Here is a 20627-nt window from a genome sequence, read left to right on the forward strand (position 1 = left end):
AAGAAGACTTACCAAGAACAACTTGAAGATCATGAAGAACACTATGAATGCATGAATTTTTCGAAAAATGCAAGATGATTATGCAATTGACACCAAACTTATAACATGACACATGGCTCAAACAAGAAACACAAAAAATAATTTTTTTTTGTATTTTCTTTTAATTTTTTTCGAAAATCATTTTGAAAAAGAAAAATAAGGATTCCAAAATTTTTAATATGAATTCCAGGAATCTTATGCTCTTTAGTCTAAAGCTCCAATCAAAGGGTCAGGCATGGCCTAATAGTCAGCCAAGCTTTAGTATGTAAATTACATCCATTGAGGTGATTAGTTGAAGACCAATCCCAAAGCAGTTTGGGTATGGCTTTACAGCCAGATAGGATTCAACATGTTTCATGAAACACTAGAATTCATTCTTAAAATTTCTGAATAAAAATATATTTTTGAAAACATTTATTTTAAAATTTCTTTGAAAACAAAGGAGAAATTTTTTTGAAAGATTTTTGAAAAATTTTTGAGAAGAAAACAAAAAGAAAATTACCTAATCTGAGCAACAGGATGAACCGTCAGTTGTCCAAACTCGAACAATCCCCGGCAACGGCGCCAAAAACTTGGTATGCGAAATTGTTACTCAGGTTGTGAATTATTGTTCAAAATTGTTTCCCTGGTGATGGCACCAAAAACGGATGCATAGAACCATGGTCTAAACATATCTTCACAACTTCGCATAACTAACCAGCAAGTGTACTGGGTCGTCCAAGTAATAAACCTTACGTGAGTAAGGGTCAAATCTCACGGAGATTGTTGGTATGAAGCAAGCTATGGTCACCTTGTAAATCTCAGTCAGGTGGATATAAAATAGTTATGTAGTTTTCAAAATTTAGTAATAAAAGAAGGATAGAAATACTTATGTAAATCATTGGTGAGAATTTCAGATAAGCGTATGGAGATGCATTCGTTCCTCTGAACCTCCGCTTTCCTGCTGTCTTAATCCAATCAGTCTTACTCCTTTCTATGGCTGGCTTTATGTAAGGATGTCACCGGTGCCAATGGCTACTTTCAATCCTCTCGGAAAAATGGTCCAAATGCTCTGTCACAGCACGGCTAATCGTCTGGAGGCATCACCCTTGTCGATGGTTGCATCCTATTCCTCTCTGTGAAAATGGTCCGATGCGCTGTCACTGCATGGCTAATCATCTTGGAGGTTCTCGATCATACTGGAATAGGATTTACTATCCTTTTGCGTCTATCACTACGCCCAGCACTCGCGAGTTTGGAGTTCGTCACAGTCATTAAATCCCAGAGTCCTACTCGGAATACCACGGACAAGGTTTAGACTTTCCGGACTCTCATGAATGCCGCCATCAATCTAGCTTATACCACGAAGATTCTGATTAAGAGATCTAAGAGATACTCATTCAATCTAATGTAGAACTGAAGTGGTTGTCAGGCACGCGTTCATAGGGAATGATGATGATTGTCACGTTCATCACATTCAGGTTGAAGTGCGAATGAATATCTTAGAAGCGGAATAAATTGAATTGAATAGAAAAACAATAGTACTTTGCATTAATCTTTGAAGAACAGCAGAGCTCCACACCTTAATCTATGGAGTGCAGAAACTCTACCGTTAAAAATACATAAGTGAAAGGTCCAGGCATGGCCGATGGCCAGCCCCCATGATCTAAGAACTCGGCGTCCAAAGATGTCTAATACAATAGTAAAAGGTCCTATTTATAATAAACTAGCTACTAGGGTTTACAGAAGTAAGTAATTGATGCATAAATCCACTTCCGGGACCCACTTAGTGTGTGCTTGGGCTGAGCTTGAAGTCTACACGTGGAGAGGTCATTATTGGAGTTGAACGCCAGCTTTTGTGCCAGTTTGGGCATTGAACTCCACTTTGCAACTTGTTTCTGGCGCTGGACGCCAGAATTGGGCAGAGAGCTGGCGTTGAACGCCAGTTTGCATCATCTAAACTTGGGCAAAGTATGGACTATTATATATTGCTGGAAAATCCCTGGATGTCTACTTTCCAACGCAATTGGAAGCGCGCCATTTTGAGTTCTGTAGCTCTAGAAAATTCATTTTGAGTGCAGGGAGGTCAGAATCCAACAGCATCAGTAGTCCTTCTTCAACCTCTGAATCTGATTTTTGCTCAAGTACCTCAATTTCAGCCAGAAAATACCTGAAATCACAGAAAAATACACAAACTCATAGTAAAGTCCAGAAATGTGAATTTAACATAAAAACTAATGAAAACATCCCTAAAAGTAACTAGATCCTACTAAAAACATACTAAAAACAATGCCAAAAAGCGTATAAATTATCCGCTCATCAGTGTGCGTCCGCACAGGGTTGTGCGCCCGCACATATCATTAATCATGAAATTCTGCAACTTTGCTAAATTTCAGATTTTTAACACCAACTTTGAATGATCATAACTTCCTCTACAAAATTTCAAATTTCAGAAACTTTATATTGATTTAAAGTGTTTTCAAAGATCTTTAATTCTAAATAAACTTCAATTAATTTAGAAAATTGAGGCAAAAGTTATAATCGGACAAAGTTCACCAAAATCCAGTTTTTACCTAAAATCACAATTTCCTCAATTCCTTTATAAAACACAACCAAACCAACTCAAACCATTCCAAACCATTCAAAACCCCATTTTTCATCAAAATTGACCTCTTTTATCATAGTACACCAATCATACCACATTTTCCCTCACATTTCATTATCCATACTTCAATATCACATATACATCATATTCACCAATCTTCATTATATTACCATCAATTTTCATCATCAAATCAATCCACAATTCAAATTAATATTCAACAATGCTCATTTATCCACATCCATCATATCTTACTTCATCATTTAACCATAACAACAACACCAATTTATTATACTTCATCAATACAAACAATCATCAACAACATAAAATTTCCAAACCTATCCTACGAGTCACTAACCTAAGTGTCCATGAATATTATATACTACATAAAGGAAACCAAAACCATACCTTGGCCGATTCTCTTTATGCACCAAAACTTCAATTTAGCCCAAACAAGCTCCCAACCACAAATCAAGCTTTCACTTCTACTCCAATAAGCACAATTAAGTTCCAAAAGCTCCCAAAGCCACAATAATCAAACTATATGCATACAAATCACCTCAAATCAACCTAGGGTTCCAATTAAACGTAAATTCACAAGGGTTTAGTAGCTCTTACCTCTTCCAAACGATTTGGATGTCAAAACTCAAGGCTTAAGCAAGGCTTAGAGTAAACCTAAACATCCAAAATCACAAAAACTCATTTAACCCCAAAGCCCTAGGAACCAAAAATTTTGAGAGAAGAATAGAAGGGATTTCGTGGTTACCTCCCCAGTTTCTTGCATGGGTTTTGTAGAGCTCTTCACGAGGAACGTGTAGCCACAAACGGTGCGACTATCGGAGCTCTGTAGCTCAAGATATAAGCTAGAGAAGAAGAGGGGTGAATAGTGTCAATGGTGTTTTCTCTCCTTCTTCTTCTTTTCAGCATGTCGGTGTGTGTTTGAGTGTTGGTGCTGATTGGGTTCACTTAATGAACCCTTTTATATGTGGGGCTTGGGCCTAACTTGGGCCCAGTCTAACCCGTTAGCGTTTTTAGCCCGTTTTGCCCAACTTCGGGCCAAACCTTTAAAATTAACGCCTGGTTTTTCATTTCTAACATTTTTCTAAGGTTTTTGTTGGTTTTCACTTTTTATCGTGCGGTACCGGGCAGATGGTGCACGGAATCGTGATTCACACTTTTCACAACTCCGTACAACTAACCAGCAAGTGCACTGGGTCGTCCAAGTAATACCTTACGTGAGTAAGGGTCGATCCCACGGAGATTGTTGGCTTGAAGCAAGCTATGGTCATCTTGTAAATCTCAGTCAGGCGGATTCATATGGTTATGAGGTTTTGATAATTAAAGGATAAATAAAACATAAAATAAAATAAAGTTACTTATGTAATTCACTGGTGGAAATTTCAGATAAGCGTCTGGAGACGATTTGTTGCTTCTGAACCTCTGCTTTCCTATTGCCTTCTTCCAACCATGCGTTACTTCCTTCCATGGCAAGCTGTAGGATCCTCTCAGTGAAAATGGTCCTCTACGATTTCTGCACGGCTAATCAACTGTCGGATTTCTCGTCTCGGATGAAAAATACCAAGCACAGCTACCGCATGGCTAATCATCTGTCGGTTTCCGCTATCGTCGAAATAGGATCCATTGATCCTTTTGCACACTGTCACTTGCGCCCAACATTCGCAGGTTTGAAGCTCGTCACAGTCATCCCTTCCCAGATCCTACTCGGAATACCACAGACAAGGTTTAGACTTTTCGGATCCCAGGAATGCTGCCAATTGTTCTAGCCTATACCACGAAGATACTAATCTCACGGACTCGGTCCGTGTATTAGATATCCAAGAGAATATACTTAAGCTGTCATCCAATGACTACGTTGAACATCATGTAGACCGCTTTGTGGTTGTCAGGCACGCAGATCTTGGCTAAGCGAGTAACGAAGATTGGGTGATTATCACGGGTCACCCCTTCATTCTGACTTAACTGAATTAAGTACGAGAGTATATCTTGGAGAAGAAGTAGGCGTGAATTGAATAGAAAAATAATAGTAATTGCATTAATTCATGAAGAACAGCAGAGCTCCACACCTTAATCTATAGGGTGTAGAAACTCCACGGTAGAAAATACATAAGTGAAAAGAGGTCTAGGCATGACCGTGAGGCCAGCCTCTAAAACGTGAACAATGGTAATTGATAGGGTTCATTATTCCAAAAAGATATAAAGTAAATCTCTAAAAGTAGTTTTTATACTAAACTAGTAACCTAGGGTTACAGAAAATGAGTAACTAAGTGCAGATAGTGCAGAAATCCACTTATGCGACTTACTTGGTGTGTTATTGGGCTGAGCATTGAGCTTTACACATGCATAAGCTGTTTCTGGAGTTAAACGCCAGCTTTGGTGCCAGTTTGGGCGTTTAACCCCAATTCTGGTGCCAGTTTGGGCGTTTTACGCTAAGATGTTTTAGGCTGGCTTTAGATGCCAGTTTGGGCCATCAAATCTCGGGCAAAGTATGAACTATTATATATTGCCGGAAAGCCCAGGATATCTACTTTTCAACGCAATTGAGAGCGCACCAATTGGGTTTTTGTAGCTCTAAAAAATCCATTTCGAGTGCAGGAGGGTCAGAATCCAACAGCATCTGCAGTCCTTTTTCAGCCTCTGAATCAGATTTTTGCTCAGGTCCCTCAATTTCAACCAGAAAATACCTGAAATCATAGAAAAATACACAAACTCATAATAAAGTCTAGAAATATGATTTTTAAATAAAAACTAATAAAAATATAATAAAAAGTAACTAAAACATGCTAAAAACTATGTAAAAACAATGCCAAAAAGGGTATAAATTATCCGCTCATCAACAGACTTGAACCGGTTCAACCGGTTCAACTGCTGGTTTGCAGTTTTTCACGGTTTTTCGCAGAAAGCACATGTTCTGACTCAGAAAAATCTACTGAGTCCAAAAATCACCTTTAAATCCTCAAATTCTCACTCTAGCTTTTCGAAGTCTAATTGGGCAATTAATTACTTAATTAACCGGTTGATTAGTTGCGGTTCTTACATTCTCCCCACCAAATAAGAAATTTTGCCCTCAAAATTTGAATTACCTGAGAAAAGATAGGGATAATTCTTTACTCACTTATTCATATAAATTGCATGTTTTACATTTTCCTTCCTAATTCTGTGTTATGATTGAAAACATGCTTCTTTGGCTTTTATTTTCCTATGTTTAAATCCTCTCTTATTACCATTCGATGCCATGATATGTGTGTTAAGTGATTTCAGAGTTTATAGGGTAGGAATGGCTTAGAGGATGGAAAGGAAGCATGCAAAAGTGGAAGGAATACAAGAAGTTGAAGAAATTGCTAAGCTGTCTAGCCTGACCTCCTCGCACTCAAATGGTCATAACTTGAGCTACAGAGGTCCAAATGATGCGGTTTCAGTTGCGTTAGAAAGCTAACTGATGAGAGAACTTTTGCGTGGTCTAGAAATTTACGGATAAATCCTCGTTGCAAGTATAGTTTCTAAACCTTCAAAAGTCCTTTCATACAAACGTTTTGGTTGTCACAAGTAACAAACCTCTTAAAATTGATAACCGAGTATTTAAACCTCGGGTCGTCTTCTCAAGGAATTGCAGGGAGGTATGTTCTTATTATTGGTTATGAGTTTGTAAATTGGGGAAATTTGGAGTTTGGGCAATGGGCACATGTATATTTTCAAAGCAATAAAAATAAATAAATAACTGAAAAATTAAACCCTTGGCAAGGTATGAGAACCGGAAATCCTGTCCTTGTTATCCTTATCAGATGTGATGAGAATTGGATTTTAATCCCACTTAGTTAAGTCAAGTGGACTAATTAGCTTGATCCTCAAGTCCTAGTCAATCCCTGTGGGAGGGACTAGTGTTAGAGCAATCCTAGCTAAAGCAAAATCTGTCAATTTCAACCACTCCTGAGTTTGACAACTCAAGTGTTACCAATTACCTAACCAAAGCCAAAAGGAAGAAAATCTACTTGAATGAAAATAATTTGGATAAACACAGAGCATTAATAAATTAAAGAGAGCAATCATAAGTCTGAAATACCTCAAATTATATTAAATAAAATATTCAAATCATAACATGGAAAAGTTCATAAATTAAATTGGAAAAATAAATAAAAATAAAGAACCTGGGATTGAGAGTCACTCCTAAAACTAAGAGAAATCCTAAATCCTAATCCTAAGAGAGAGGAGAGAACCTCTCTCTCTAAAAACTACATCTACTCCTAAAATTATGAATTATGAGAGCCTCTTTATGAATGGATGCATTCTCCCGCTTTATAGCCTCTAATCTGTGTTTTTTGGGCCGCAAACTGGGTCAAAAACAGCCCAGAATTCGCTGGTTACAAATTCAAATTCGCTGATTTTTGTCACTTGCGACGCGGCCGTATGGAGCACGCGGTCGTGTCGCCTAGCTTCAGAGCAACTATGGCATATTATATATCAAATCGAAGTCCCGGACGTTAGCTTTCCAACGCAACTAGAACCGCATCGTTTGGACCTCTGTAGCTCAAGTTATAGCCGTTTGAGTGCAGAGAGGTCAGGCTAGACAGCTTAGCAACTTCTTCAACTTCTTGTATTCCTTCCACTTTTGCATGCTTCCTTTCTACCCTCTGAGCCATTCATGCCATGTAATCTCTGAAATCACTTAACACACATATCAAGGCATCTAATGGTGATAAGAGAGGATTTAATATTAGCAAATATAAGGCCAAAGAAACATGTAATCAATCATAGCACAAAATCAGGAAGGAAATATAAAACCATGCAAATATTATGAATAAGTGGGTAAAGAGTTGATAAAATCTACTCAATTGAGCACAAGATAAACCATAAAATAGTGGTTTATCACTAACGTCCGGGGCTTCGAAATGATATATAATTTGCTATAGTGGCTGTACATCTAAGCAACGCAAATGCGTGCTCCACGCGGACGCGTCGCAGTGACGAAAATCAGCGTGACTGAATTCGCAATCAGCGATTTCTGGACTGTTTCTGGCCCAGTTTTTGGCCCCAAAAAACACAGATTAGAGGCTATAAAGTGGGGGAATGCATCCAATCATTAGACAACATTCACATTCACAATTATTAGGATTTAGATGTAGTTTTAGAGAGAGAGAGGCTCTCTCCTCTCTCTCTTAGGATTTAGGATTAGGATTTCAACTTCTTCTCAAGTTCAATGTTCCTTTAAATTACTTTCTAGTTTTATTTATTCTATTACTTTAATTGTTATTTATCTTTTCAATTTGGCTTATGAATCTTTCCATGTTAGATTTGATTTCTTTTATTAATGCAATTTGAAGTATTTCAGATTTATGATTTTTATTTAGTTTTTTATATTCTTGGTTTTAATTGATGAATTGATAAATTAGAGACACTTGAGTTATCAAACTCCTTGTTGATTGAAAATCGGAATTCTTTGCTGATTGATTTAAATTCCAATAACTCTAGTCTTTTCTTAGGAATTGACTAGGACCTGAGGAATCAAATGATTCATCCACTTAACTTACCTTCATAGTTAGAGGTTAACAAAGTGGGAGCAAAATCCAATTCTCATCACAATTGATAAGGATAACTAGGATAGGACGTCCAGTTTTCATACCTTGTCAAGAGTTTTTCTAGTTATTAATTTATTTCCTGCAATTTTTTTTTCTTGTTCAACCTTTCAAAAACCCAAAAATATTGTTTTCCATAACCAATAATAATTACACCTCCCTGCAATTCCTTGAGAGACGACCCGAGGTTTAAATACTTCGGTTATAAATTTTATTGGGTTTGCTTAAGTGACAACTAAAACTTTTGTACGAAAGGATTCTCTGTTGGTTTAGAAACTATACTTACAACGTGATTATTTTATGAATTTCTTTACTAGCAGAAATCCGATTGTCAAAATGGCGCCGTTGCCGGGGAATCGCAAACGTGTGCCTTATTATTGGTTATTGTAAATATTTGCTTTTTGCTTGTTTATTTGTTTTTATTTTTGTTTTTATTTTTGCTTTTTCATAAATTAAGAGGTTATTGGTTTTTATTAAGTTACTAAAATTTTCGAAAATAATGTTTCTTGTTCCTTCTTGATCTTCAAGTTGTTCTTAGTTGTTTTCTTCGTTTTGAACTAAAATTTTTAAGTTTAGTGTCATTTTATTGTTTTTCTCTTTCCTCATTAAATTCAAAAATATCTTTTCTCTTTATTTTAATTGATTTTTTTTCGAAAATTACAAAAAAAAATTTAGGTTTTTATTTTAAAATTTTTTATCTTATCTTAGTTTTAAATCTCAAAATTCAAATCTTTTTCAAAAATCATATCTTTTTCAAAATCTTATCTTATCTTATTTCAAATTTCAATTAAAGTCCAAAATTCAAAAGTCAAAATTCAAAATTTAAATTTAAAATTTTAAAAATCAAACCTTTTCAAAATTTAAATCTTTTTCAAATCTTTATCTTATATTGTTGACTTTTTCAAAATTCAAATTTCAAAAATTTAAAAATTCAAAATTCAAATTTCAAATTTTAAAATTTTATTTTCAAATTAAAAAAAAATTAAATTTCAAAACCTTTTTAAAAACTTATCTTCTCTTACCTAACTTATCTTATCTTTTCTAATCTTAAAAATCAAATCTTTTTCAAACATTTTCTCTTATTTATTTTATTTTATTTTATTTTCCTTTGCTTGTTTATTTGTTTTTGTTTTTAATTTTTATTAGCTACTATGAATTCTCACCCCTCTGGTTTCAAGTTTGGTTCTAATGTTATTGCAAGGAATGGAAGCTATAACAGGAACATGCATCAAGGTCGAAACAATTAAAGATGGAAGGAGCCACGAGGATTTGATCAACCCTTTTGGCAACAACACCTTCCAAGATACCATGGACAACGACCATCCTACAATGCATGCCAAGACAATAGTTCTGGTGGACCCCTCCGTGACAAACCACCTCCACCAAATTACTATGGTCAAGAGCCATTCCAGGGAGCGTACCAAGATGTTGAATATGGTGGACCCCTTGCAGTTATCAACAAGCCCCACCATATGCTTATGAATCGCCTCCCCAACATACCTTTGAACCACCATACTCACAAGCCCCCTACAATCATTCACCTCCATATGACCCCAACCCTTATCCACCCCAATTCCAACCCAACTACTCCCAAGAACCACCACCTCCATATACACCATGTCCATATCCATCAATCCAAGAGCACTATGATCCTATTTATGATAGCCGAGCGCAACAAGAATCAAAGGAGCGTCTCAAGGAAACAGTGGAAAAATTTCATGCAACCCTTCACCAATTGAATCAAGCGATAAATCGATTACCTTCCCGATGTTCGGACACTCAAGGAACTCTCATGGCTTCATGTGGAGAATCTAATGAAGAACGTAGCATGAAGGAGACACTAGAAACTCCAGTGGACAATGAGGAGCGTGACTTTGTATTGGAACAAGTGGAGGAAGCCGTTATAGCTAAAGAGGAAGAAGTGGTTTAAGATTTAGGAGATGCGAAACCTCCAGTCATAGAACCTCCCTTCAAGAAGCTTGAAATTGATGTTGAGGAGGGTGTACAACCTCCAAAGCATATCATGGTTGAAGACTTTGAAGGGGATGATCAAGAGATGGATTCAATCATTGATGAATTCTTATCTACATTTGAATCCTCTCCCATTGGACTTGACATGGAGATTACAGAAGATGAAGCACAACCTCCCATGCCCTTGGTGAACAATGAAGAAGAGATTGAATTGGAAGAAAGCTACCAAGAGGAAGAGGTTGATATTGAAGAAGCTTGCAAAGAGGTGGAAGTTGTCAAGGAAGAGCTCAAGGGAATGGAGCTGGAAAACACCTTGCCAAAGCTGTTGGAGACCTCTCCCCCAAGGTCATCACCATCCATCCCTTCATTCAAGTGGGTAAATCTCTCATCTCTAAGCTTAATCAGCCCACTTGAATATGCTTTGCTTGAGACGGATGGACAACTTAGAGCTCTTTATGGCTATAAGAGTAAGAGGAAGATGGTTAGTGGTACGAATTGTCATGTAAGGTTCAATATGGTTGCATGCTCCAAATTGAAGTATAAGGGTTAGTGTAAAGCTCAACTGAATGGGTCTAGCAAGCTGTTTGGATAGCGTAGTGAGAATTCGGATTACTTACCACCCGGTTGGAACAAAGATGGTCAACAAGAAGACGGGTATAAAAGCAAGGTTTGGGACCCCAGAATTCAGTCTTGAAATCAACACTCTTGGGGCCTTGTCACTTGCTTTAACCTGCTTGAAGGCTTTCTGCGCCTAATTTGGGATCCCGGAGGCCATTGGAATTACAAACATTGGTGGAGATTTCTGGATGAGTTCAAGCACAAGCCACCATAACAGGGAGCTCACCAAATGTCCAACTTAAGGACAATAACTAAAAGTGCTAGGTGGGAGACAACCCACCATGGTATGATCTTTCATTTTTATTCTTAATTTTATTTTATTTTATTTTCATTTTTATTAGTGGTCATTCATAAATTTTGCATAAGCATCTGCATTTTGCATTCTGCATTTTTGCATTAAAAAAAAAATACGCACGCGACGCGTAAGCGTCGCTGACGCGTTCGCGTCACAGGTGCATTAGGAAGAAAAGAAAAGTGAAAAGAAAGTCACGCGAAAACGTGGCTGGAGGCGTGCCTTAGGCACAAACATTCCCACGCGACCGCGGCTGCGTCATTTTGAAAAATAGCCTCCCACGCGTCCGCGTCACCCACGTGAACGCGTGCCCCAAAAAAAATTGACGTAAAAGAGGTGTATGGCAGCAAGTTATGGTGGATTAGGGCTGGAATGATGCTGGAAGCACAAGCGTTACCACGCAACCGCGTGCCCCACGCGGCCACGTCGTTTTCAAAATATGGCCATTCACGCGATCGCGTCACCCACGCGAACGCGTGACCCAAATATTTGGCAATAAGAGTATAAACCAGAGAGTTGCGCGAATGCACGGCTGCACTCGCGCCAATTGCACAAATGAGGCCACGCGATCACGTGACCCACGCGTCCGCGTCACCTGAAATTATCACGGACCACGCGAACGTGTGATCCACGCGTCCGCGTCGCCTGCGTCGCACAACTTATCCAGATCAGCGCCAATTATCTTATCTTTTCTTTTCTAATCCTAATTTCTTCTATCTGTTCTTCTTTCTTCTTTCTTTCTTTCTTACTTCTTCATCTCTTTAACTTCTCACCCTTCTTTTCTTTCATTCTATTTTACTTAATTTATCTGCATACTTCCATTCATTGTATTTTAATTTTGTGCATATTTTTATTTTCTTTTCTACATTTATTATTTTTCCATTGGTGTTAAAATTTTCTTATTCAACTGTTGCATTTTTTCTTGAATTATTCTGGTGCTTCATGACTTGTTTTATTCTGATTGGGTATTATTATTCATAAGTCAATGCCATTGTTGCAAGTTTTGCATCACTAGAATGCCATGTGCTTCTATTGTTTTCTCACTTGCATGTTGTAGCTACCATGTAATTGAGACCCTCATTATTTGGCATTAACCCATCCAGACTTTATTTATTTTCTTATCTTTATTTCTGGGTTACTTTTTCTTCTTTTTTCTCTTCTTTCAGGCTGGCCACCGAGAAAGGAAAGAGGGAGAAACTTCTATATGGGGGCAACAAACAAGTTCATCTGCACATTCTTTAGAGAAAGAGCAGCAGTTATAGCTCGCAACCCATCCACTTGGACACCTTAGCATGCACCGAGGATGGTGCAATCTTTAAGTGTGGGGAGGTCGATACCGATCTCCATGGGTTAGTTATTTTTCTTCCCAACACCAATATATTACTTTATTTGTTAGTTCATTGTTGCATTTGCATGTTTAATTGCATGTTTATTTGATTTTATGCATTTAGTTACTACTTGGTTAAAGTAATATTTTTTTTTCAAGAAATTTTTATAGTATTTCACTAATTTAAATTGAAAAAAATTTTTGTGTTAAATTTGTTTGAAGATTGTAAATTGGAACATGAATTATAGCTAAGAACACACAACCTTTGAGATTTTGAGCTTATTTATATGGTTACATTATTTAACCATATATTTTTATTCTTGTGTGTTTTCTTCCCTATGATTGCAATCTTTGCTTTGTTCCATTCTATATGTCCACTATTTAGTGTATTTACATGCTTGCATATGATTGAGGTCATCATTTGTTACTAACTCACTTATCCCAAATAGCCTACCCTTTCAATCACCTTTGTTAGCCACTTTGAGCCTTTTAATCCCATTTGTTCTATATTTTGCCACATTACTAGCCTTAAGTGGAAAAAAAATTAAATATCCCAATTGAATCTTTGGTTAGCTTAAGATAGAAATTGTGTGTTAATTAAGTATGGGAGAATTGTGGGAACAAAGGTTAATAAGGGAATGTTTCATGATAAAATAATGGGAATTTGGGTACTTACTCATGTGAAACTAGAAAAATTAAAAATCCATGTGCATTGATAAGCTATGTTTATTTTCATGCTAAAAAAATCCAAAAATATTCAATAAATGAATAAATAAGGGGATAAAATTACCCCAATTCTAAGTTAAGCTGAGTTCAAAGATCAATGCATAGGTGATAAAATTAAAAGAAAGTTGATGCATGAGTATGTAATGCAAAAGTGGGAATTTTTGGGTAGCTAGGTATGATTTTAGAGTTATATAGAGTATGTGTATGTTAAGTGAGAACTTAGACTAGTCAAAGATTCATATTATAGCTCACTTGGCCATACATATATCCTCACCCTTACCTTAGCCCCATTACAACCTTGAAAAGACCTCATGATGTTTGCATTGGTATACTAAATATTTGTTGATTGGTTAGATGAAGAACAAAGTTTAGAAAGCATGATTAGAGAAGAGTAGAGTGAATTACCCTATACACTTGAGAGACTAGAGTGATATACACTACCAGTGAGGGTTTAATGCTTGATTCTATATTCCCTGCTTTCATGAGCTATTTTCTTCTGCAAGTTTACTTGTACTTTATTTTGTGATTTGAATTAGTAAAATCCAGTTCATATTTGTTCTTAAAAGATTTATTTACTTTTCACAAAGTTGGTAGAAACATTTTGCATTTAGTTGCATTCATATAGATAGGTTGCATTTCACACTTTCTACCATTCCTCTTCATTCTTTATAACTTCTCTTGAGCTTAGCATGAGGACATGCTAATGTTTAAGTGTGGGGAGATTGATAAACCACTATTTTATGGTTTATCTTATGGTCAATTGAGTGGTTTATATCAATTCTTTACTCACTTATTCATACAAATTGCATGTTTTACATTTTCCTTCCTAATTCTGTGCTATGATTGAAAACATGCTTCTTTGGCTTTTATTTTTCTATGTTTAAATCCTCTCTTATTACCATTTGATGCCATGATATGTGTGTTAAGTGATTTCAGAGTTTATAGGGTAGGAATGGCTTAGAGGATGGAAAGGAAGCATGCAAAAGTGGAAGGAATACAAGAAGTTGAAGAAATTGCTAAGCTATCCAGCCTGACCTCCTCGCACTCAAACTGTCATAACTTGAGCTACAGAGGTCCAAATGATGCGGTTCTAGTTGCGTTGGAAAGCTAACGTTCGGAGCTTCGAAATAATATATAATTTGCTATAGTGGCCGTACATCTAGGCAATGCGAACGCGTGCTTCACACGGACGCATCGCAGTGATGAAAATGAGCGTGACAGAATTCACAATCAGCAATTTCTGGACTGTTTCTAGCCCATTTTTCGGCCCAGAAAACACAGATTAGAGGCTATAAAGTGGGGGAATGCATCCAATCAGTAAACAACATTCACATTCACAATTATTAGGATTTAGATATAGTTTTAGAGAGAGAGAGGCTCTCTCCTCTCTCTTAGGATTTAGGATTAGGATTTCAACTTCTTCTCAGGTTCAATGTTCCTTTAAATTACTTTCTAGTTTTATTTATTCTATTACTTTAATTGTTATTTATCTTTTCAATTTGGCTTATGAATCTTTCCATGTTATATTTGATTTCTTTTATTAATGCAATTTGAAGTATTTCAGATTTATGATTTTTATTTAGCTTTTTATATTCTTGGTTTTAAATGATGAATTGATAAATTGGAGACACTTGAGTTATCAAACTCCTTGTTGATTGAAAATCAGAATTCTTTACTGATTGATTTGAATTCTAATAACTCTAGTCTTTTCTTAGGAATTGACTAGGACCTGAGGAATCAAATTGATTCATCCACTTAACTTACCTTCATAGTTAGAGGTTAACAAAGTGGGAGTAAAATCCAATTCTCATCACAATTGATAAGGATAACTAGGATAGGACGTCCAGTTTTCATACCTTGTCAAGAGTTTTTCTAGTTATTAATTTATTTCCTGCAATTTATTATTCTTGTTCAACCTTTCAAAAACCCAAAAATATTATTTTCCATAACCAATAATAATTACACCTCCCTGCAATTCTTTGAGAGACGATCCGAGGTTTAAATACTTCGGTTATAAATTTTATTGGGTTTGCTTAAGTGACAACCAAAACTTTTGTACGAAAGGATTCTCTGTTGGTTTAGAAACTATACTTACAACGTGATTATTTTATGAATTTCTTTACTAGCAGAAATCCGATCGTCAGTCCGTGTAGCTCTTCTGTCGACTCTGAGCAGTTAGAATCCTTGCACAAATTTTCTTGATGTTCTCAGTAGTCTCTGCTATCACCTCAGGACCCAAAACACTTGCTTCACCAGATTCATACCAACAAAGTAGAGACTGGCACTTCCGTCCATACAAGGCCTCATACGGAGCCATCCCAATGCTCGCATGAAAGCTATTGTTGTATGAAAACTCCACTAATGGCATGTAACGATCCCAACTCCCGGGTTGATCCAACACACATGCTCTTAGCATATCTTCTAATGTCTAAATAGTCCTTTCCGACTATCCATCAGTTTACGGATGATATGCGGTACTGGGACATAGCTTTGTACCAAAAGCCCTTTGGAAAGCTCCCCAAAACCTCGAAGTGAATCGGGGATCACGGTCCGATACTATGCTCAACGGTACACCATGCAACCTTACTATCTCCTTAATGCACAATCTTGCTAACTCCTCCATAGAACAGTTTACTCGGATAGGCAGGAAGTGAGCAGATTTGGTTAAACGATCCACGATCATCCAAATTGCATCAAATCCCGACCTAGTCCTCAGTAAACCGGTCACAAAATCCATCGCAATTCCTTCCCACTTCCACTGAGGAATCTCATGTGGTTGTAGCATTCCTGACGGTTTCTGATGCTCTATCTTCACTTTCTGACAATTAAACACTTTGATACTACTGTTGCTACATCACCCTTCATCCCAGGCCACCAGAACATCCTCTTCAAGTCATAATACATCTTCGTGCTTCTAGGATGAATGGAAAACCTACTGTTGTGAGCTTCTGATAATGATGAGCGAATAATTTATACGCTTTTTGGCATTGTTTTTAGGTAATTTTTAGTATAATTTAATTAGTTTTTACTATGTTTTCATTAGTTTTCAAGAAAAATTCACATTTCTGGACTTTACTATGAGTTTGTGTATTTTTTTGTGATTTCAGGTATTTTCTGGCTGAAATTGAGGGACCTGAGCAAAAATCTGATTTAGAGGCTGAAAAAGGACTGCAGATGCTGTTGGATTCTGACCTCCGTGCACTCGAAATGAATTTTCTTGAGCTACAGAATCCTAATTGGTGTGCTCTTAATTACGTTAGAAAGTAGAAATCCTGGGCTTTCCAGAAATATATAATAGTCCATACTTTTCCCGAGTTTTGATGACGCAAACTGGCGTTCAAACGCCAACTTCCTACCCTATTCTGAAGTTAAACACCAGAAACAGGTTACAAACCAGAGTTAAACGCCACAAACAGGCTGCAACCTAGCGTTTAACTCCAAAAGAAGCCTCTACATGTGCAAAGCTTCAATGCTCAGCCCAAGCACACACCAAGTGGGCCCGTAGGTAGATTTCTGCATTATTTACTTATTTTCTGTAACCCTAGTTACTAGTTTAGTATAAAAACTACTTTTAGTGATTTATTTCACATCTTTTGATCATTTTTTAGACTATCTTTGTATCACTTTTGATCTCTTGATCACGTTTAGGGGGATGGCCATTCGGCCATGCCTGGACCATTATTACTTATGTATTTTCAACGGTGGAGTTTCTTCACCCCATAGATTAAGGTGTGGAGCTCTGCTGTTCCTCATGAATTAATGCAAAGTACTATTGTTTATCTATTCAATTCAAGCTTATTCTTATTCCAAGATATTCACTCGCACTTCAACCTGATGAATGTGATGATCCGTGACAATCATCATCATTCTCGCCTATGAATGCGTGCCTGACAACCACTTCCGTTCTATCTGCAATAGCTTGAGCGTGTATCTCTTACCCTCCATTCCGAAAGATTGGAGTCTTCGTGGTATAAGCTAGAATTATTGGCGGCCATTCCTGAGATCCGGAGAGTCTAAACCTTGTCTGTGGTATTCCGGGTAGGATCTGGGAAGGAATGACTGTGACGAGCTTCAAACTCGCAAGTGTTGGGCGTAGTGACAGACGCAAAAGGATCAATGGATCCTATTCCAACATGATCGAGAACCGACAGATGATTAGCTGTACGGTGACAGCACATTTGAACCATTTTCACTGAGAGGACGGACGGTAGCCATTGGCAACGGTGATCCCCCAACATACAACTTGCCATGGAAAGGAGTATGAATAATTGAATGAAGGCAGTAGGAAAGCAGATATTCAGAAGGAGCAAAGCACCTCCATACGCTTATCTGAAATTCTCACCAATGAATTACATAAGTATTTCTATCTTATTTTATATTTTAATCATATTTTAATTATCAAAATCCCATAACCATTTGAATCCGCCTGACTGAGATTTACAAGGATGACCATAGCTTGCTTCAAGCTGACAATCTCCGTGGGATCGACCCTTACTCACGTAAGGTTTATTACTTGGACGACCCAGTGCACTTGCTGGTTAGTTGTGCGAAGTTGTGAAGAAGAATTGAGATTATGAACATGCGTACCAAGTTTTTGGCGCCGTTTTAGAGATCACAATTGCGTGCACCAAGTTTTTGGCACCGTTGCCGGGGATTGTTCGAGTTTGGACAACTGACGGTTCATCTTGTTGCTCAGATTAGGTTATTTTATTTTAATTTTAAGCTTTTTATTTTTATTATTTTTATTTTCGAAAAAAAATAAATTATTCTATGACTTCAGAATTTTTAAGAATGGATTCTAGAGTTTCATGATGATTTGTTGAAGTTTGGCTGGCTGTGAAGCCATGTCTAATCTTTTGGACCGAGGTTTCACTTCATCATCACAAGAGCTTGTTTATTTCTATCAATCTTGCTATTGTATGTAATGTTCTGCTGAAGCTTGGCTGGCCATTGGCCATGTCTAGTGTTTTGGACCGAAACTTTTACTGAAAACTTGGCTGGCTAGTAAGGCATATCTAATTTCTGGACCGAAGCTTTAGACTAACATTGCATGATTCTTGGAATTCTTATTAAAAATTTTGAAATCCTTATTTTTCTTTTTCAAAATAATTTTCGAAAAATCCAAAAAAATTTACTAAAATCATAAAACCAAAAATATTTTGTGTTTCTTGTTTGAGTTTAGTGTCAAATTTTAAGTTTGGTGTCAATTGCATCTTTTTAATTTTTCTTTAAAATTTTCGAAAAAAAATACATGCATTAAGTTCTTCATTGATCTTCAAGTTGTTCTTGATGATTCCCTTTGTTTGATCTTTAAACTTTTCTTGTTTTGTGTCTTTTCTTGTTTTTCATATGCATTCTTGAATTATTAGTGTCTATAGAATAAAAATTTTTAACTTTGGTGTCTTGCATGTTTTTCTTTTCTTAAAAATTTTCAAAAATAAGTCTTGATGATGTTCATCTTGATCTTCAAAGTGTTCTTGGTGTTCATCTTGACATTCAAAGTGTTCTTGCATATTCTTCTTGTTTTGATTCATAATTTTTATGTTTTGTTTCAATTTTGTGTTTTTCTCTCCCCTAAAAAAAAATCTAAAAATAAAAAATATATATTTCCTTGTTTTACTCATAAATTTCAATTTCAAAATTCTATTTTTTCAAATCTTTTTTAAAAATCAAATCTTTTTCATTTATTTTTACATATTTTCGAAACTTTTTAAAATCTTTTTCTTATTTTCGAATTTACTACTAGCAATTAAGATTTTGATTAAAAAATTTTAAGTTGTTACTTGCCTATTAAGAAAGGTTCAATCTTTAAACTCTAGAATCATATCTTTTTAGTTTCTTGTTAGTCAAGTAATCAACTTGAATTTTAAAATCAAATCTTTTTAAATTTCCTTTTCAAATTTTTTTTCAAAATGATTTTCAATCATATCTTTTTCAAAATCAATTTCAAAATCTTTTCTAACTTCTTATCTTTTCAAATTTGATTTTCAAATCTTTTTCAATTAACTACTTAACCTTTTAGTTTGATTTTAAAAGTTTTCTATTTCAATCATATCTTTTTCAAAACCACCTAACTAATTTTCTCTCTCTCTTTTTCGAAAACTCCTTGCCACTTTTTCAAAATTCCTTTTAATTAACTAATTGTTTTAAATTTTAATTTAATTTTATTTATCTTTTTAATTTTTGAATTATAACCAATATTTAAAATAAAAGCAAAAATATTTTTATTTTATTTTATTTAATTTTTGAATTCTTCTCTCTCTCATCTCTTTCCATTTATTTATTTATTTACTAACACTCCTCTTCCACTCAAAATTCAAACCCCCTTCTTCTTCTCTGTGTTCGAATTTTCCTCTTCTCTTTCTTCTATTCTTCTTTTCTTCTACTCACATAAAGGAATCTTTATACTGTGACGTAGAGGATTTCTCTTCCTTTCTGTTCTCTTCTTTTTCATATGAGCAGGAACAGGGATAAAGACATTCTTATTGAAGCTGATCCTGAACCTGAAAGGACTCTTAAGAGGAAATTAAGAGAAGCTAAAGCACAACCCTCTGGAGAGGACCTGACAGAAGTTTTCGAAAAAGAAGGAGACATGGCCAAACCCCAATAACAATGGTGGAGATGCAAGGAAGATGCTTGGTGACTTTATTGCACCCTCTTCTGACTTCTATGGAAGAAGCATCTCAATTCCTGCCATTGGAGCAAACAACTTTGAGCTTAAGCCTCAATTAGTTTCTCTAATGCAATAGAATTACAAGTTTCATGGACTTCCATTGGAAGATCCTCATCAGTTCTTAGCTGAATTCTTGCAAATCTGTGACACTGTCAAGACCAATGGAGTTGATCCCGAGGTCTACAGGCTTATGCTTTTCCCTTTTACTGTAAGAGACAGAGCTAGAACATGGTTGGATTCACAACCTAAGGAAAGCCTGAACTCTTGGGAAAAGCTGGTCAGTACTTTCCTGGCCAAATTCTTTCCACCTCAAAAGATGAGCAAGCTTAGAGTGGAAATCCAAACCTTCAGACAGAAGGAAGGTGAGTCCCTCTATGAAGCTTGAGAAAGATATAAGCAATTGATCAAAAGGTGTCCTACTGACATGCTTCCAGAATGGAGCATCATATGTATATTCTATGATGGTTTGTCTGAGTTGTCAAAAATGTCATTGGACCATTCTGCAGGAGGATCTCTTCATCTAAAAACCCCTCCGGAAGCTCAGGATCTCATTGAAATGGTTGCAAATAACCAGTTCATGTACACCTCTGAGAGGAATCCTGTGAACAATGGGACGCCTCAGAAGAAGGTAGTTCTTGAAATTGATACTCTGAAGGCCATATTGGCTCAGAACAAAATATTGACTTAGCAAGTCAAAATGATTTCTCAGAGTCTGAATGGATTGCAAGCTGCATCCAACAGTACTAAAAAGCATCTTCTAAAGGAGAAGCTTATGATCCTGAGAGCCCCGCAATGGCAGAGGTGAATTACAT

The 20627-nt window shown here is 36.3% G+C and overlaps 1 non-coding gene across 1 annotated transcript; it reads right to left on the bottom strand.

The window, feature by feature from the left end:
* Window positions 1–20137: 20137 nt before the first annotated feature.
* Window positions 20138–20245, bottom strand: LOC112788101 (small nucleolar RNA R71). The gene has a single exon (XR_003195480.1). It is a non-coding gene; the product is annotated as a small nucleolar RNA R71 (small nucleolar RNA).
* Between the last annotated feature and the right edge of the window lie 382 nt (window positions 20246–20627).

Source organism: Arachis hypogaea, chromosome 20, assembly GCF_003086295.3.
Source record: "Arachis hypogaea cultivar Tifrunner chromosome 20, arahy.Tifrunner.gnm2.J5K5, whole genome shotgun sequence".
Taxonomy (NCBI): Eukaryota; Viridiplantae; Streptophyta; class Magnoliopsida; order Fabales; family Fabaceae; genus Arachis; species Arachis hypogaea.